This window comes from Xiphophorus hellerii, chromosome 7 (assembly GCF_003331165.1).
Source record: "Xiphophorus hellerii strain 12219 chromosome 7, Xiphophorus_hellerii-4.1, whole genome shotgun sequence".
Taxonomy (NCBI): domain Eukaryota; kingdom Metazoa; phylum Chordata; class Actinopteri; order Cyprinodontiformes; family Poeciliidae; genus Xiphophorus; species Xiphophorus hellerii.
In genome coordinates, this window is record NC_045678.1 from 13,942,389 (window position 1) to 13,958,632 (window position 16,244).

Consider the following 16,244-nt stretch of genomic DNA (forward strand, 5'->3'; position numbering starts at 1 on the left):
AAGAAACTTTATACTGTATTTCTGGCTGGACTGAGCAGTCTCACAGAAATCAGGAAAGAGAACTGGTAGCTACTTTGCAAACTGAGATATTTATTTTGACTTTTTAAAATCTATTTGCTTGTGTCCCTTTAAGAATTGAGAAATGCATTATTCAACTGTTCTGTGTTTTTGAGGCATAATTTAAGAATCTTTCTAGATCGTCCAACTTTAACCACAAATCACTGCCATAAGTGATCTCAGTATCTATGTTAGTTCACCTGGAAAGTCTGGAGAAAACTTTTAGGAAAACATTGAGAAAGAGGAAACTGCAGGGAAGACTTGTTTGCAACACCTAGTGTAATCCCTTTCTCAATATGTTTATGCTAAAAAGCCTGATGGATATCCACACATTGCCTCACCTACAAAGTTTTACAGTCTTAATTGGAGTGTCCTGTAATTTTTCTGATTTCCAGAGAACTTCAGTCACTCATATGAGGCTGGCTGTACAAAATCACAGCATCAGTGTGTGTCTTTCTTATCTGTACATCTAACAAGTCCCATAAAATAAATGGAACTGGAGCTTTTATAATGGAAATTTTACTTTTTGAGCTGATTAGATTTTGTAGAACCATTAAATTAACGATTTGTGATTTGACACTTACAGACCCATTTCTCTTAAAAATGGGAAATACCCGGGAACATACCATTGAAATAGGACAATCAAAAAGTTTGAAAAAACCTACACTGTGAAAAACTAATCTGGACAAGGACTTATTTTTTATCTTGGCACCAGACACAGCGACAAGAATGTAAAAGAAATCAAAATCACCAATTGTTTATAACAACCTCTAGGCACTAGCTATGAACCGAATTTGGTATTTGGAAGAAATGACAAGAAAAAGCTTTGGGAAAATGATCTCATGCCCACTGATTAATATGGTGGGTCAATAAATCTGGTGATTTCTATGAGAAAGCAAAAAAAAAAAGTGTTCATCAGTGGGTCTTCCAGCAGAAAAATGATCCACAATGTCTGGAACAAAAATAAGTGTCCTAATATAAAATAATCTTTCTTTCAGTCCTATATCTGTTGGTACACCTTGTAGAAAAACATGAGAGAAAGTCTCTGTCTCTGCTCCATCTAGAGAATAAAAGAAAGAAAAATTGTGAAATGGTCCATGGAATACATGCACTGTGATTAAAAGTGAATTTTTTCCAAAATTTTCAGTGTAACTTTACAACAGTGCAGTTTTTAACACTGCACCGTTCCAGTTGCATTGCAGCTGGAAGGTTCTCATTCAAATACCAGCAGCAGGGTGTTCTTTGCATGTTCTTCCAGTGCATCTGTGGACTCTCTGTAGATACTCTGGGTTATCACTGGCAAATAAAATAGAAGTTCAACATTCACTCTAATCTGTCTTCAGGAGTGAATGTGTCCGCATTTAATATCAAACTAGAAGAAAGTTTGTGACATTATGCCTATATAGAGTAACAAGAGTTTCTATGCAATATAAATTGAAAGATTTGGTCTAACTATTAAAGCTCGTTTCAACAAAGACTTTGGGAAGCAGAGGTACATCCAGCATGCACAACTACAGAGTACAAAGTGGGAAAATAACAGGAGTAATGCTTAGATGGGCAATCCAAAGACACAGAGGGAGTTATGTAAGGCCTGGCAAGGTCTGAGAGCGAAGCATCACAACAGCAGTAATGAAAGCCAGAGACTGACTGAAAGACAGAGTAGACCAGTGGAAAACAGTGAGCCTTCAATGACAACTCCAAATACTCTGAGAGCTCCCTACCCCCCTCAGTTTACGCTCAAACAGTAATGGATTGTTATTCTCCAAGTGCGCGTTTCCCCCAGCTTCTCTTTAAGTCGCCTCACTTGATTTCTCTCTCCTCTTGTCTCGCTGGTTCTGGTCTTTCTCCTTGAGCTTGATAGCGTGGTAGGTTTTTTCACCCTTTGAGCGGTAGCAGAGCAACAACACATTCCTGTCCGCATTCCAGCCTCAGGGAAAAACAGTGTCCAGAACATAATAAAAGGCCGAGCACGTCATTTGTTTTTAAACCCACTTGCTGGCTGGAACAAAGCTGTGCTGAGGGGAGGATTGGGCAAATGTGTTTCTGCGAAAGAGACAGTGGAAGGGATGTTTTCTGTTTATGAGACTCTGTGCCATGTGTGTTGTATGTAGTTTTCTTTTCTCCTGTGGTAATGGTATTGGGGCGTTTCCATACACCTTCATAAACTAAAGGTAAAAACTGTCTTTTTAGTTCACCTTGTCACAATTTTTATTTTTTGTACCATTTTTACAATGCACCACCCGTGACAATTTGAACCTGTTGCACTTTCAACTATCACACTCATGCACATAAAATCAGACCCACAATTGAATTGCCACTGGGCAAATGGTAAAAAGGAGGGCTTGATATTTTGGTTATTTGAAAATTGGCATGCTACATGTTTGTTGTGGTGGGTGGCCTTTCATGTGTCCATGTGCAAACATGCACCGAAGCCCTGATGATTATCCATACAAACAACAGTCTCTGACAGCAGTGGCAGGTTGAAGGTCAGGGCAGTTTTAATGTTTTAGTGTTTCAGCCCTGATGTACGTATCCTTGCTCAGAGAGCCTCTCAACCTCCTATCCTGTCTATCCACTTGTTATTTGGGAGCCTCCATGATGTCTGTCAGACATCCCCTGTTTGGGTGTTTTAATTTAACAGCTGCATATTTTCAAAACTTAATTCCAAAGTAATTTCTGACAGGAGGCACATTTCTAAAGACTTTTTGGTAATTAAAAAGATACTTTCAGATTCACACCAGAGGTTAATTTCTTCCTTTGTTGTTGATGCTGGATGTTTTTTTTTGTTTTTTTTTTGAGGCTGAATATCACAGTTGAGGTCAGGTTACAGCATTACAGTCAGGTCCAGTCTTTAGATATCGTGAAGATGTTTTTTTATTGGAAATGTGAGATGGACATTTTTTTGTCTTCCAAAACTGTTAAAAACACACTTTGCTCTGTCTTATTGTTGAATCATGAACTCGGACCTTACTTTTATTTTGTCACCTACTCCAGACTGATAGATGTCAGTGAATTTCCCTGTTATTGAGTTTCTTTAGGTAAGGACATGATCTATCATTTTTTTAATGTAATTTCCCCTCTTGGTTTTGCTTGAATAGATTGTTTCCCTTAATAAATGTAGGTTTTATTTAAAAACTACATTTTGTATTAACATTCTGATATGCATATCTAATATTAAAATTTGTTTGATCATCTGAAACATCTACATGCAATAAAAAAAGCAAAACCAGAAGAAAGATATAAACTGCAGCCCTTCATCAAATTAGCATTTGAGCTGCAAGGAGCTCAACTTGTCACCAGTCAACATCCCATGGGCAATAATACATACTACCAACAATCCAAAACTTTAACTTCTTTACTTTAACTTTAACTTAAATCAATTTATATTTTTGTTGGTTTCCATCTGATTAGTTTTTGATTCATAATAAGTCAAACAGAATACAGCAGTTGTAAATAAGAAATTGTATGAAAAGAGGGGGAAAATACAAGAAAAACAGAAATGGACATTCTCCAGCAGCAACTACACTGGTTCCCTATATGGACATATGTTTTTGGTGGGGTATATTTCATCTTGATTAGACAATGATTTACAACTACAACAATGGCTTTAAACAAAATCAAGGTCAAGGAGGAGGTAGTGTTTTGACTAACGGCTATGCAGTACACCGCTGACCCCATCTTGTCCTCGCCACTCCTATCAGCCCTTCAGGAAGCTAATAACCTCCTTCCTTTATTTGACACGGAACGTGGCGGCCAGTAGCAGGGCCTTCCGTGGGAAGGGTGCACGTGCACGAGAGTACGTGCGTGTGCAAGTCCAAGGACAATGATTATTCAGCCATAACGGAAGTCATAAAGACTTCCGCTGATCACTATCAGTGTCGACAGAGGGAGTGGAGAGATAAAACAGCCGGAGGGTAAATACGCAAAACTAGACCAGAGTCATAGTGACACCCAAACACAGCTGCTGCGTACGAGGCCGAGAGATTCCTCACAATATTTCTAAAGGTCATTAAATATCAGTTTGTGTAAGTTTCCTATAGTTTCATGACAATTTAAATGAATAGATTACAGCTGTGGAGTGATTGTTCAACAATACAAGCCAAGCCATTTTTTTTAAAAACATATTTTTGTTGTGGATTGTTGCAGAGGAGTTGGCATCTCTTTGGCAGATAATGTCGTGCATTGCACCATAATTCGATTTGACACATCACCTGAGCTCAGGTAATGTGCTAAATTTAGCAATTTAGCTAAGTTGCTAAACCAATTTAGCAATTGGTTTAGCACCAATTTCAAGTCTGCACAAGCTCTCACAGGAAAGTTATACAATTATCCAAAAATACATTGGGTTTTTCTTTTAAACTAAATAAGTAGCAAGGCACAATCTTATCCAACCATTTGGTGCTGCAATGAATAAATAATAATATTGAACGCTCAAGCAGTAGCTGTAAAATATGTAAAAATAAAGATACAAAAGATAAAACAGAAATGCATAATGATAAAATGTATCTTATTAGATTTAAAAACTGTAAATAACTTACTGAGTAAGTTATCCCTGTTCCAGAAATATTTACCTACTTGTAAACATCTACTATCAATTAGACAGTAGAGAATCATGGTCTCGCATCGAAGGTTTTTGAACCTTAAAGATTGTTAATAACATAAGTTGACTGTATTTGGTTCACTGTCAACCAGGATAAGCCAAGAAATAATTTTTATATAGAAATGCTCTTTATGTCAGTAAAGTCAGATATCTAGGTGAAATGTCTTAATAGTCACTAAGAGATTTCTGTAATAGAATGCATTAAAAAGTCAAAGTGTAATAACCCTCCAATAAACCAACACTTCCTCCAACCTGCTTTTATATGACCCTACATTATTCCATGGCTCTGTTATGACACAAGGGACCAATAAATGTTGTCATTAATGACCACTGCTTGCGATGCTCTGTCTCTCATGGAAGAAGAGGCTGACACTTCCAATACAATTCCCAAGCCAACACCCAAACATGTTCTTGACTGGCGTGTATCCTGGGAACTGTAAAAAAAATTTAAAAATGTTTGAGTATTTTCACATTTTGACATGTTAAATCTATGAACTTCACTGTGTTTTATTCTCATTTTATGTGACTGACCAACAGTGGCATGCACACATGTAGCGTGGTATTGCTATACTGTGTTCTGTTGATGCCAATTTCATTGTTCGGGAAACCGATATGCAGAGTGTTGAATATTATTAAACAGGTGCCAAACAAGGTGTCCTTTTTTCCACTCAAACACTTGACCCCCAAAATGTCTGAAGACACCAATGCTGAAAGTCATGGCTCAGTACATGTTTGGTCCAATCAAAATAAACTTTCTTGCTATTTTCTGACAACAGCTTGATTATATAACATATCCTAACATTTCGAAAAGAGGCCAGAGATTCAGCTTATATTTGTCAGTTATTAAAATAATCATACAACAATAAATCCAATGGTAATTAATGTTATTGGGGATTTTTTTTTACTAAGACTGAGCTGACATTTTATACTGAAAATATGTGTTTACATTTTGGAGTTCTTTGGATGTATAAATAGTCCAATGTATGATTTGTTAACACCTTCAAGGTCTTTGGGATGCATTGAAAGTTGCAGGCTGCTGGATGTTTCTTCGTACCAGTGATGTTTATGTTTGGCCTGACTTTGTTTTAGATGAGTAATTACATCCAGAGAGGAGCAAAAGCAGTAACAGTCATGGTAGATTAATGAAAAATCTTAATGCTGCCAATTAGCAGACTTTAGTTATAGTTAAAAGTATTTTTGCTTTATTTTGCTGGAACGGAAGGTTTTATATTTTAGTGCTGCACATTAACAATCTACATGCACAGCAGTTAAACAATGCTTTGTGTTAGTGTATTACAATGAAATATAATAAAGTTTGTGTTTATAGTGTCAAAATGTGAAAACATATTATAATTTGTTTTGTGGAGGGTGGTTGTAAAGCAACCATAGGTGGGCAGTTTCATTGCTTTTCTAATTAACCTGAGCAGATAAGAGAAAAAATGTATTTTGCATAAAATTCAAAAATGTTACAGAAAACAATTCTTTCTTTTATCTGCTTCAAATTTGTCTCCATGCGTCAAACCCTTGCAGTGGTCTTAATGTTGTAATCCACACCTGGGGCGGTGCCAGTGATGTCTGCAGACACCTGCGTCAGACTGAAAAAAACAAGAGTGCAAAGAACAGACTCGGCCCCTTCCCCCAGTCACCCCTGCTTTTTGCTCCCTCGCTGTTTGTCTGCACTTTGCACACACACTCTCACAGACTGGGTTTGCAATGTGTCATGTGACTTCCTTCCTGTTGTTCCGACCCTGGGGTCACTCTGCCTCAGGGTCAGTATACAGCCCCTTCCCCCCACTTGACAACACCTCCTTTGTTCATTAAAGAAAATGTTTAAAATCTCAGTCATTTCTGCTCTTTCTGTCTCTGGCGCTGAGTCCCACACAAACACGTGAAGACAATGAAGCACATGTTGGCACAAAACTCTGGAAGCACAGAGTAGAGAGACAGAGGAGACAGGGTGGGCCTCTGCTGAATGTGGTTGAACTTTAGAGGAACTCATTGACCGTGGTCTCCCTTTATGGTGCACGACTCTGGCCGACCTTTTTGTCTGCGGAGCATTGCAGACTGTGGGGGCTGGGTTCTCACCTCTTGTTATGTCTACCTCAAAAAAAATGTGTTTTGGGTCTAGATAGTAATGAATAAGAACTAGTAGCTACATCTGCCAGTCTTTTTTAGATATTATTTATTTTTGAACAACTTTGTATGAAATAATAAAGCAAAACAAGAATAAATATACATACTTACAGGCACACATACGTATAAACACACACACAAGAAAACAAAACAATGTTTTGTGAATCATCAGTCATTTTAGCTGCTTTTTTCAAAAAGTCGTGAGAAGTTTGCACTTTTTCAATTCCAGCTATTTATACTATTTGTTGTTCTTTGTTCAAAATACACATTATAGTACATATTATATCTATAGTTCAAATAATACATACATAGACTTGTCAATAAAGGGCCATTGCCAAACTAAATACCTGTGCAGGGGTATAGTTTGGCAAGTTTTAAAGCAGAGCAGAAAACTCATATTATCGTTCACAACTCTTTCTTCTGTTCGCTAACTGACCCGATTGAAATTCAGCGAAATAGAGTTCAATGGGACAAATCCAAGATGGAGCACTGAAGGGAGATGAGAATCGAGTGGAACTGCACAAGAAGGCAATCATCAGGCTATTCTTACATACTTTATATGAGGTGTCCAGCAGATTTTGTAGTCCTATATGGCACAACAAAAATTTTATTTACTCTATATATTTATTTTTAGGTCTTCTGGTTCTGGCCTGCTCTGTATCCCCAGAACCAGAACTAAACATGGAGAAGCAGCATTCAGATTCTTTGCAGCACAAATCTGCAAAAAACGTCCTGAAAACTGCAAAACAGCTGAAATCAAGTCTTAAACACACCTGGTTAAAGTTGCTTTTGAAACATTATAAATGAAACATTGATAAACATTCTGATGTGTAACAATGCCACCAGACAAAATGTCATGTTTCAGTAGTTGACTGTGTGTTCTCACTTCGTATTTTTGTGTTTTTATGATGTAAAGCACTTTGAACTGCCTTCTTGCTGAAATTTGCTTCAAAAATAAACTTGATTGATTGATTGACTGATTTCAATTACAAGTTCTTCATTAGAATTTCTTTCTCATTCAAAGGTTTATACAACATAATTCATGCCATTTCTTTTTCCTTTTCATTCCTTTATTGTTGCTGGAATAATTTTTAAAAGGTTTTTCTTTTGTCCCAACAATACATTTCAAGGCCATCAGAAACCTAAAGATCCTTGAATTCCCTCTGTGTTTTATGAGGTAATCACCTGAAATATTTGTAGTCTCTTATCTTTTCTCAGAGAAAGCTATTCTTTTTTTTTTTTTTTTAAATGTCTGTAATGTTTCTTAAACATAGACAAATAATTTGTGGTCAAACTGAAGATTTATTTATTTATTGTCATCTGTACAGATAAAGTGATATGTGTTAGAAAACAAAAATCTAGAAATCTGAAAAGGGTAGAATTTAATAATCAAATGTGTTTAGGATTGTTGTTCCTCGCAGTCAGAAAACACTGATTGTTAGATTAATTGTTTACTCCAAAATGCCCTTCTTTACAAGTGTGTGTGTGGATGGTGGTTTGTCCTGGGTGTCCTTGTGTTGTCCATGAATAAATGTTGAGTTTGTCCAGGGTGTCTCCCCCGCTGTAGAGAGATGCCTCCTATGTAGATTTCTTACATCTGCAAGAAATCTACTTCATTCACTTCTTCTGAACAACTGAGCAACTTTTACTATTTTTTCCTCACTATTAAGGTGAGGCAAAGGCATTTTCTCAGTGCTGCTAGTAGCTCTGGAGAGGACAGAGTGTTAGGCAGCCCAAATTAAACGTGCCTGCAGCTGCATAACGTCCTGTTCCCTATCTGAGTACGGTGAGACCCCTGGCACTCTGTCAGATATAAGTGTGAGTTCTTCTCAACACCTTATCCAAGCAGGGCAAGGTGACCTACAAATTTCATGTCAGCCATTTGTGGAAAGAAGATAGTTCAGTCTTCTTCTTTCTAATAAAAGCTAAGGATGTGTGCTACTAATCATGGCTGACAGAAGTGAACAAAATCATCAAGAAACAGAAAGCTCTGATAAATGCAGCACAGCGAAGCGAAGAGAATAAAATCCATAGATGTTCACAAGTCTTTTCGTCACAAGTCAAAGTTAGGTTTCAAGTCTTTCAAGAGCAAGTTAAATCCAAGTCGCACATTTTTGAGTCGTACATCCAAGTCAAGTCTCAAGTCTACAATTTTTCAAGACTTCAGATTGTCCACTGCTTTATCAGGCTGTATATACAACGTTTCGAGAGTTTTCTTCTAATCACTCTGTAGGATGATTTATAATGTTATTAATGTTCCAAACTTATGTAAATTTGACAATCTTCAGTTCACAACCTTACTCCTCCTTATTTGTCTGATCTTCTGCTTATCACTACCCATATATGTTTCCTTCATTCTTCTTCTTCCATCCACCTCTGTGTGCCTCTTGTCCGTCTCGGCACCACGGGGGAAAGAGCCTCGTCTTATTCGGCTCCCCAAATCTGGAAAGCTTTTCCCCCTGACTTCCATAATATTGACTCTCTTCTGACCTTCAAAGCACAACTCAAAACTCATCTGTTCAAGTTAGCCTTCTCACTTTAACTGTGTAGTAATTTTGTGGTTTTGTGTCTTGCAGTCATTTTTTTACTGTTTAATTTGTGTTTTTAATGTTGTAAAGTGTCCTTGGGTGTTTTGAAAGGCACTATCAAATAAAATGCATCATTATTATTAAATTTAAAACCTTTGTTGTCCAGTCTAAATAGTAAAGTTGTTCCAAGCGATGAAGTACAGATGGTACTGTACTTATTTGCTCATAAGTACATGAGCAAATATGGAGTTTCTAAATGAACAAAATCAGAAAATATTTTTTATCATAAAATGAATATTTCTTTGCTATGAGACTGCTTGCAGAAAAGAATAAGTTATCAGAAGTATTATTTTTAAACAACCTAATGTCCTTTATTGCAGTTTTGAGTTGGAGAAAAATGTGGTTAATAAATAAAAAGGCATAAAATCATATTAATTTGCATTGATGATTGCAGTTTGAATTTAAGGTGTATTAATAGTCTTGCAATGTTTGTAAATATACATTGATCATTCAGTATTGTTACAGTGTGTGAATTCAAATCCATGATAATAACTTTGCCTAAAAGATAAATTTCCCATCAACTAAACATATTTCAATGCATAAATCAGTCATAAATCAGAAAATCTCTTAAATTCAAACAAGGATTGATGTACTTCCTTTTTTGTTCTTTGTAAACTAAACATTACAAAAATGCTTCCTTAATTTCTATATTTCCATGAAGACAGGTAGAAGATATTTTTAGATGTGAGTTGATGAGAATTTTTTCCCAGTAACACCTTGGCTCCCTATTTAAATAATTTAACAATTTCATGTCGTTGGAAAAGAGTCACTTATTAATCTTCAACATTCTTCCATTTTGCACATTTTCTGAGATGTGGAAGTCATCACCAAACACCAACTGTGATGTTTCACAAATATTTAACTGTCTCTCAGATCTATTCACACATATTCCTCAATGCAGCATCTTATAAATATGTATAATGTCTTTATATCACTAGTTACAGCCTCCAAGTGGAATAGTAATGGCTATAAAGTTCAACAGTATAACCAAAGTGGAGCCTCAAATCCCCACCACTAGTCGATCGCATTATTTGTGATACATCCAGTCGGATTTAGTATTTCAATTAAACAGGAACTCAATCAGTTTTTTGCGCTCATTTCCTATATATTTTGCTTATACAAAACCACAAAGAGCTGGAATCACAACGCGATAAACATCAGATGATAGAGGAGTGCGTGCAGTCTGAGTGTATCTTTGGAAGTGCTGTTAGTCTGTTGGACAGAGAAGTGTTTTGTGATACGCTCCCTGTTGAATAAAACACAGATCTAGCAAAGTGTTATCATTAGGATTGGTCCACTCCCACAGGATCGAGTTATTAGAACTATCAACAGGGAAAATTTAAGCTGGACGGATGCCAGTACAGAATATACCTCAGAAGTATGGGGAGTGAACAGATGAAGGTATAAATGGCTAAAGGAAATAACATAACAGATGCTATCACCTATTACATCATGTCATTAATATCACATGGTGTGTAAAGATATGCTGTGAAGTTTGCACGGAGAGCACAGCGTACCCAGATATAACACCCTGATATAAACACATGCTGCATTTCAAATCCTTGGTTTAATTTGTTGTAATTTTAGTCAAGCTATGTTCATTATCCAGGTCTTTATTTATACTCACCTAATCTTATGCATGCTCATGCGGGTGCTGGACGTGTCCCTCAAATACTTGGAACCTGACTTAGTTCCAAGTATTGATTAGCTCGCCCTAATTGATAGGGCGAGCCAGGGTGTCTGCTGAGCAGGTTGCCAGTCTTTTATTGGGTAAACACAGTGACCCACAGAGAGAAATACACTGCTCAAAAAAATAAAAGGGAACACTTAAACAACACAATATAACTCCAAGTAAATGAAACTTCTGTGAAATCAAACTGTCCACTTAGGAAGCAACACTGATTGACAATCAATTTCACCTGCTGTTGTGCAAATGGAATAGACAACAGGTGGAAATTATTGGCAATTAGCAAGACACACTCAATAAAGGAGTGGTTCTGCAGTTGGGACCACAGACCACTTCTCAGTACCTATGCTGTCTGGCTGATGTTTTGGTCAGTTTTGAATGTTGGTGGTGCTTTCACACTCGTGGTAGCATGAGACGGACTCCACAACCCACACAAGTGGCTCAGGTAGTGCAGCTCATCCAGGATGGCACATCAATGCAAGCTGTGGCAAGAAGGTTTGCTGTGTCTGTCAGCGTAGTGTCCAGAGGCTGGAGGCGCTACCAGGAGACAGGCCAGTACACCAGGAGACGTGGAGGAGGCCGTAGGAGGGCAACAACCCAGCAGCAGGACCGCTACCTCCGCCTTTGTGCAAGAAGGAACAGGAGGAGCACTGCCAGAGCCCTGCAAAATGACCTCCAGCAGGCCACAAATGTGCATGTGTCTGCACAAACGGTTAGAAACCGACTCCATGAGGATGGTATGAGGGCCCGACGTCCACAGATGGGGGTTGTGCTCACAGCCCAACACCGTGCAGGACGCTTGGCATTTGCCAGAGAACACCAGGATTGGCAAATTCGCCACTGGCGCCTTGTGCTCTTCACAGATGAAAGCAGGTTCATACTGAGCACATGTGACAGACGTGACAGAGTCTGGAGACGCCGTGGAGAGCGGTCTGCTGCCTGCAACATCCTTCAGCATGACCGGTTTGGCAGTGGGTCAGTAATGGTATGGGGTGGCATTTCTTTGGAGGGCCGCACAGCCCTCCATGTGCTCACCAGAGGTAGCCTGACCGCCATTAGGTACTGAGATGAGATCCTCAGACCCCTTGTGAGACCATATGCTGGTGCGCTTGGCCCTGGGTTCCTCCTAATGCAGGACAATGCTAGACCTCATGTGGCTGGAGTGTGTCAGCAGTTCCTGCAAGATGAAGGCATTGAAGCTATGGACTGGCCAGCCCGTTCCCCAGACCTGAATCCGATTGAGCACATCTGGGACATCATGTCTCGCTCCATCCATCAACGTCACGTTGCACCACAGACTGTCCAGGAGTTGGCGGATGCTTTAGTCCAGGTCTGGGAGGAGATCCCTCAGGAGACCATCCGCCACCTCATCAGGAGCATGCCCAGGCGTTGTAGGGAGGTCATACAGGCACGTGGAGGCCACACACAATACTGAGCCTCATTTTGACTTGTTTTAAGGACATTACATTAAAGTTGGATCAGCGTGTAGTGTTATTTCACTTTAATTTTGTGTGTGGCTCCAAATCCAGGCCTCCATTGGTTAATAAATTTGATTTCCATTGATGATTTTTGTGTGATTTTGTTGTCAGCACATTCAACTTTGTACAGAACAAAGTATTCAATGAGAATATTTCTTTCATTCAGATCTAGGATGTGCTATTTGAGTGTTCCCTTTATTTTTTTGAGCAGTGTACATACTCATGCCTAACGTCATTCAGAAGGAGGAAGAACCCAGAGTACCCAGAAATAACCTCACACATTCATGGGCGGTATAAGAAAAATCTACTAAAGATGCCACCAATCCCTTAAGGCAGCATTACACTGCCACAAAAAAGAAAATATTGAGTGAAACAATAATTTACAGAAAAAATATTACCATTTAAAGTGTCTTTACAAAACCTCCCCCCTATACCAAGAAATTAATGTCTGTTTTTATTCTCTAGTGTTAGCTCAAGGCTACATTTACCAGAGGACCCAGGGTGGACTCGTTGTTTTTCCATGAGGACACGGAACAAAAAAGCAAGGCAATAAATCTTTTAGATTGTTAAATCTAAAAGAGCAACACCTTACTTTTTAATTCATTATTTAAGTAAAACTTTGAAGCTGGTTGTTCCAGGGAACCAATTAATTATGGCTTCTGTCCCAGCAAACATCATCAGAAACTGAATTCATAATATCTGTTCAGTACAAGAACCTTAACAGGGCAGGGACCAGTTTTACAAGGGCACTGGCCCCCGTCAGCCCCTGTTTATGACCGCCCATGTCTGGAGCTCCTTCTCTTAACCTTTTTGATTTGTGTGGGAATATGGAGAGGAAATAATCTTAGACTTCTACACGCCGCTGAGATCTAAGAGTTGATAATCAGTAAATCAAATCCCCCTATATAAAAGCTAATCTTGTCCATCTGTCCGTCCGTCCATCCGTTGCTTTCTAAATACTGGAAGATTTTAGTTGATTTTCTCGACTTCCATGTGCCTTTAGCACATCCACTTTATTACAGAAAACTTAATTTATGGACCAAGTATTTTTAAATTTCATAATTGGAAATATATTAACTGAGAAAAACATCGATGTGGTCAAATCGTATTTTTAAACCGGTTTGAAAACATTCACATCTACATTTTACGCAGTCACAGTACCAAGTTTGCAATTTCAGATCCTAATGCGTTACAGTCTTAACAGATTGTAAATGCAGATGGCCTGTAGTTGACTTAACAGTAAATGATTATGGTACAGTGGAACTGCTCAGCAGCTCTTCTTCCAGCTGTAAAGTGAAGATAGCCATGGTAATTAAATTACTTTCACCTCTTAAGTAGGGCAATTACAAGATTTAATTGGTTGGCAAATGGTTGATTAGCTAGTTAACTAAAGCTTGATTAAAAAGTGTCACGGTAATATGTGGTGTTGATGGTCAGTTTCGAGTGGGGGGATGGTCCGCTGGATGTTTGCGGGGCTCTCAGCTCTATTTGTGTCGAAACAAATGACTATAGGATCCGAGGAGAATTATGGGGCGTTTACCTTCCTGCATTTCTCATTGTGTCTCCTTTGGACACAAAGTGTATAAATGTGTGGTGTTGAGGGATTTTCTCAAATCTTTCATTTTACCGCTGACAGCAGAGACAAATGAGCGGGTAAAAGCTTGGCCACCACATAAAGAAAAGACCCCTGGGACTGAGCAGAGAAACATCTGACATTTTCCCTTCGAATCCGGCTCTACTGCCAACAGAGCTCATTGCTCATATCAGACTTTTCACCGTGTACGTTTCTTCTGAAAATTGGGAGAAAGCGTGGATAATGTCAAGTCAAACTATGCATGTATTTATTGTTGATATTTTGTTCAAACTGAAGCAAAATAAGTTAATATGAGAAATAACCCAAGCACACATTACTGCAGAAGACTCGCCAGCATTTAAATGGAAACAATCGTGAGTTTGTTGGCATCATTTCAGAAGGATCCATCTTCAAACAACTTATGTGATGAATTAAGCTCCCGCTGTAAAATTTAAATCATTATGGCGCCAATTATGAAAAAAAATGAACCGAGTTCCAGATTATTTGTTTTCTTTGGGCCTCTTTGTGCATTTTAATTCCTATGTCGCAGGGTGTTGCAGTCCAACATCGTCAGCTCTGCAGAGCTACTTTAATTGTCACATTAATTAGCTCCGTTATGGACAGTATCAGACAGTGTCTGCTGACTGCTAGCTAAAAGGCACGCAGAAGGAAGATGATTCAGCTCCTGCAGTCTGGATCCACAGAGGGTGGAGCAGATACGATTCACTTTCTGCCTCTGATCTGCTGTCATTAATCCACAGCTTTGTTTTGCTTTCTTAAAAGAACGGGAGCATCAGATCACGGTGGGTTCGCGTAGGAGAGTTAACTGGAAGTGTACCGACTTTAAACACGGGAAGCGATAAATAAAAAAATTTAAATGATGGGTGTTTTTGACAACGTGTTAATTTCACAACAGACAATCCTTGTCTTAGGTTTAATGAGAAAGAAATTTGAATTCATGTCACTTTGGAAATGAAGTGTTGTTGAGAAGACATGTCTGGGCTCCCGTCTTGACCTCTCAGTCTGTGTGGATAAATGGAAAACAAAGGAGGGATTTCATGGTGTCTGGACTTGATGTTTTACAAAATGTGTCATGTCTTCATTTTTACACCCATGTGAAAAAAAGTTATTAGACATGCCAAACATTAAACCGCATGTTAGCAGATTTTGGTGAGACGATGCAAAACTCCACATCGGAAGGATTCAGGCAGGATTTGGACCAGAGAAATTCTCACTGCAGGGTAACTGTGACTGTGATCAAAAGGAGAATAACATAACAAGTAAAAACATTTAAAAAAAAAACATTTTAATAAAATCATTGTGTAAGCCACACTGACAGTAGCTATGAGTGAGTACCACAAAGAAACAACCGATAAGATACTGAAACACTAATTAGAGCTGAGCTGTGGCAGGCTTTAATTTTTAGGACATTTTCGCTACTACTTAAACAAGAATATTTTCATATTGTGATTCATATTTTTTATCATATTATACGTTGTGAAAACAGCCTATGAGCTGTGATAGTTGAAGAGCAACCTTGTCTGAGTTTTTTCTTTTGCTCTAGTGGGGTAGAGGCTGAACCGATGTGATGGATGTGTCTGGGGAAGCTGACCTAAAAGTCGTTAATTGAAAATTGAAGCAGTGCTGAGATGATATTGATTTTTCACACTTACAGAGAGCGGCGCAAGGAGGTCTGTGCCACTACCAGAAATGGGTGAAGAGGTGAATGTGAGAACAGCAACAGGGTCAGAGAGGAATAGTCAAAACAAGATGTGGGTGGAGGAAGAGCGAAGAGAGCCAAAAAAGAGGTGAGGGTGATAGTCATGACGGACATTATTGCTCCTTTAGCAGCTTGTTGCTCAAGTAACTTGTTCTTATAGTAAAATGCCTCTAAAACCTGTGAATGCTCACAGCTTAGGGGACAACCCTTCAGATGTGTCTTTTTCTATCTGCATTGATCAGTCTGGAGCAAGCCAGTCCCCTCGGCTGTTTGCAAGTCAACACAAACCAACCAACCCTCCAACCTGTGCTGAGTGAATCAATAGAGGTGGAAGGCGTGTTTACACATGTGTTTTACAATCTGCTTATGTGCCTCACACACAGGGTCTCTCTCAGTCTTCAAATATTC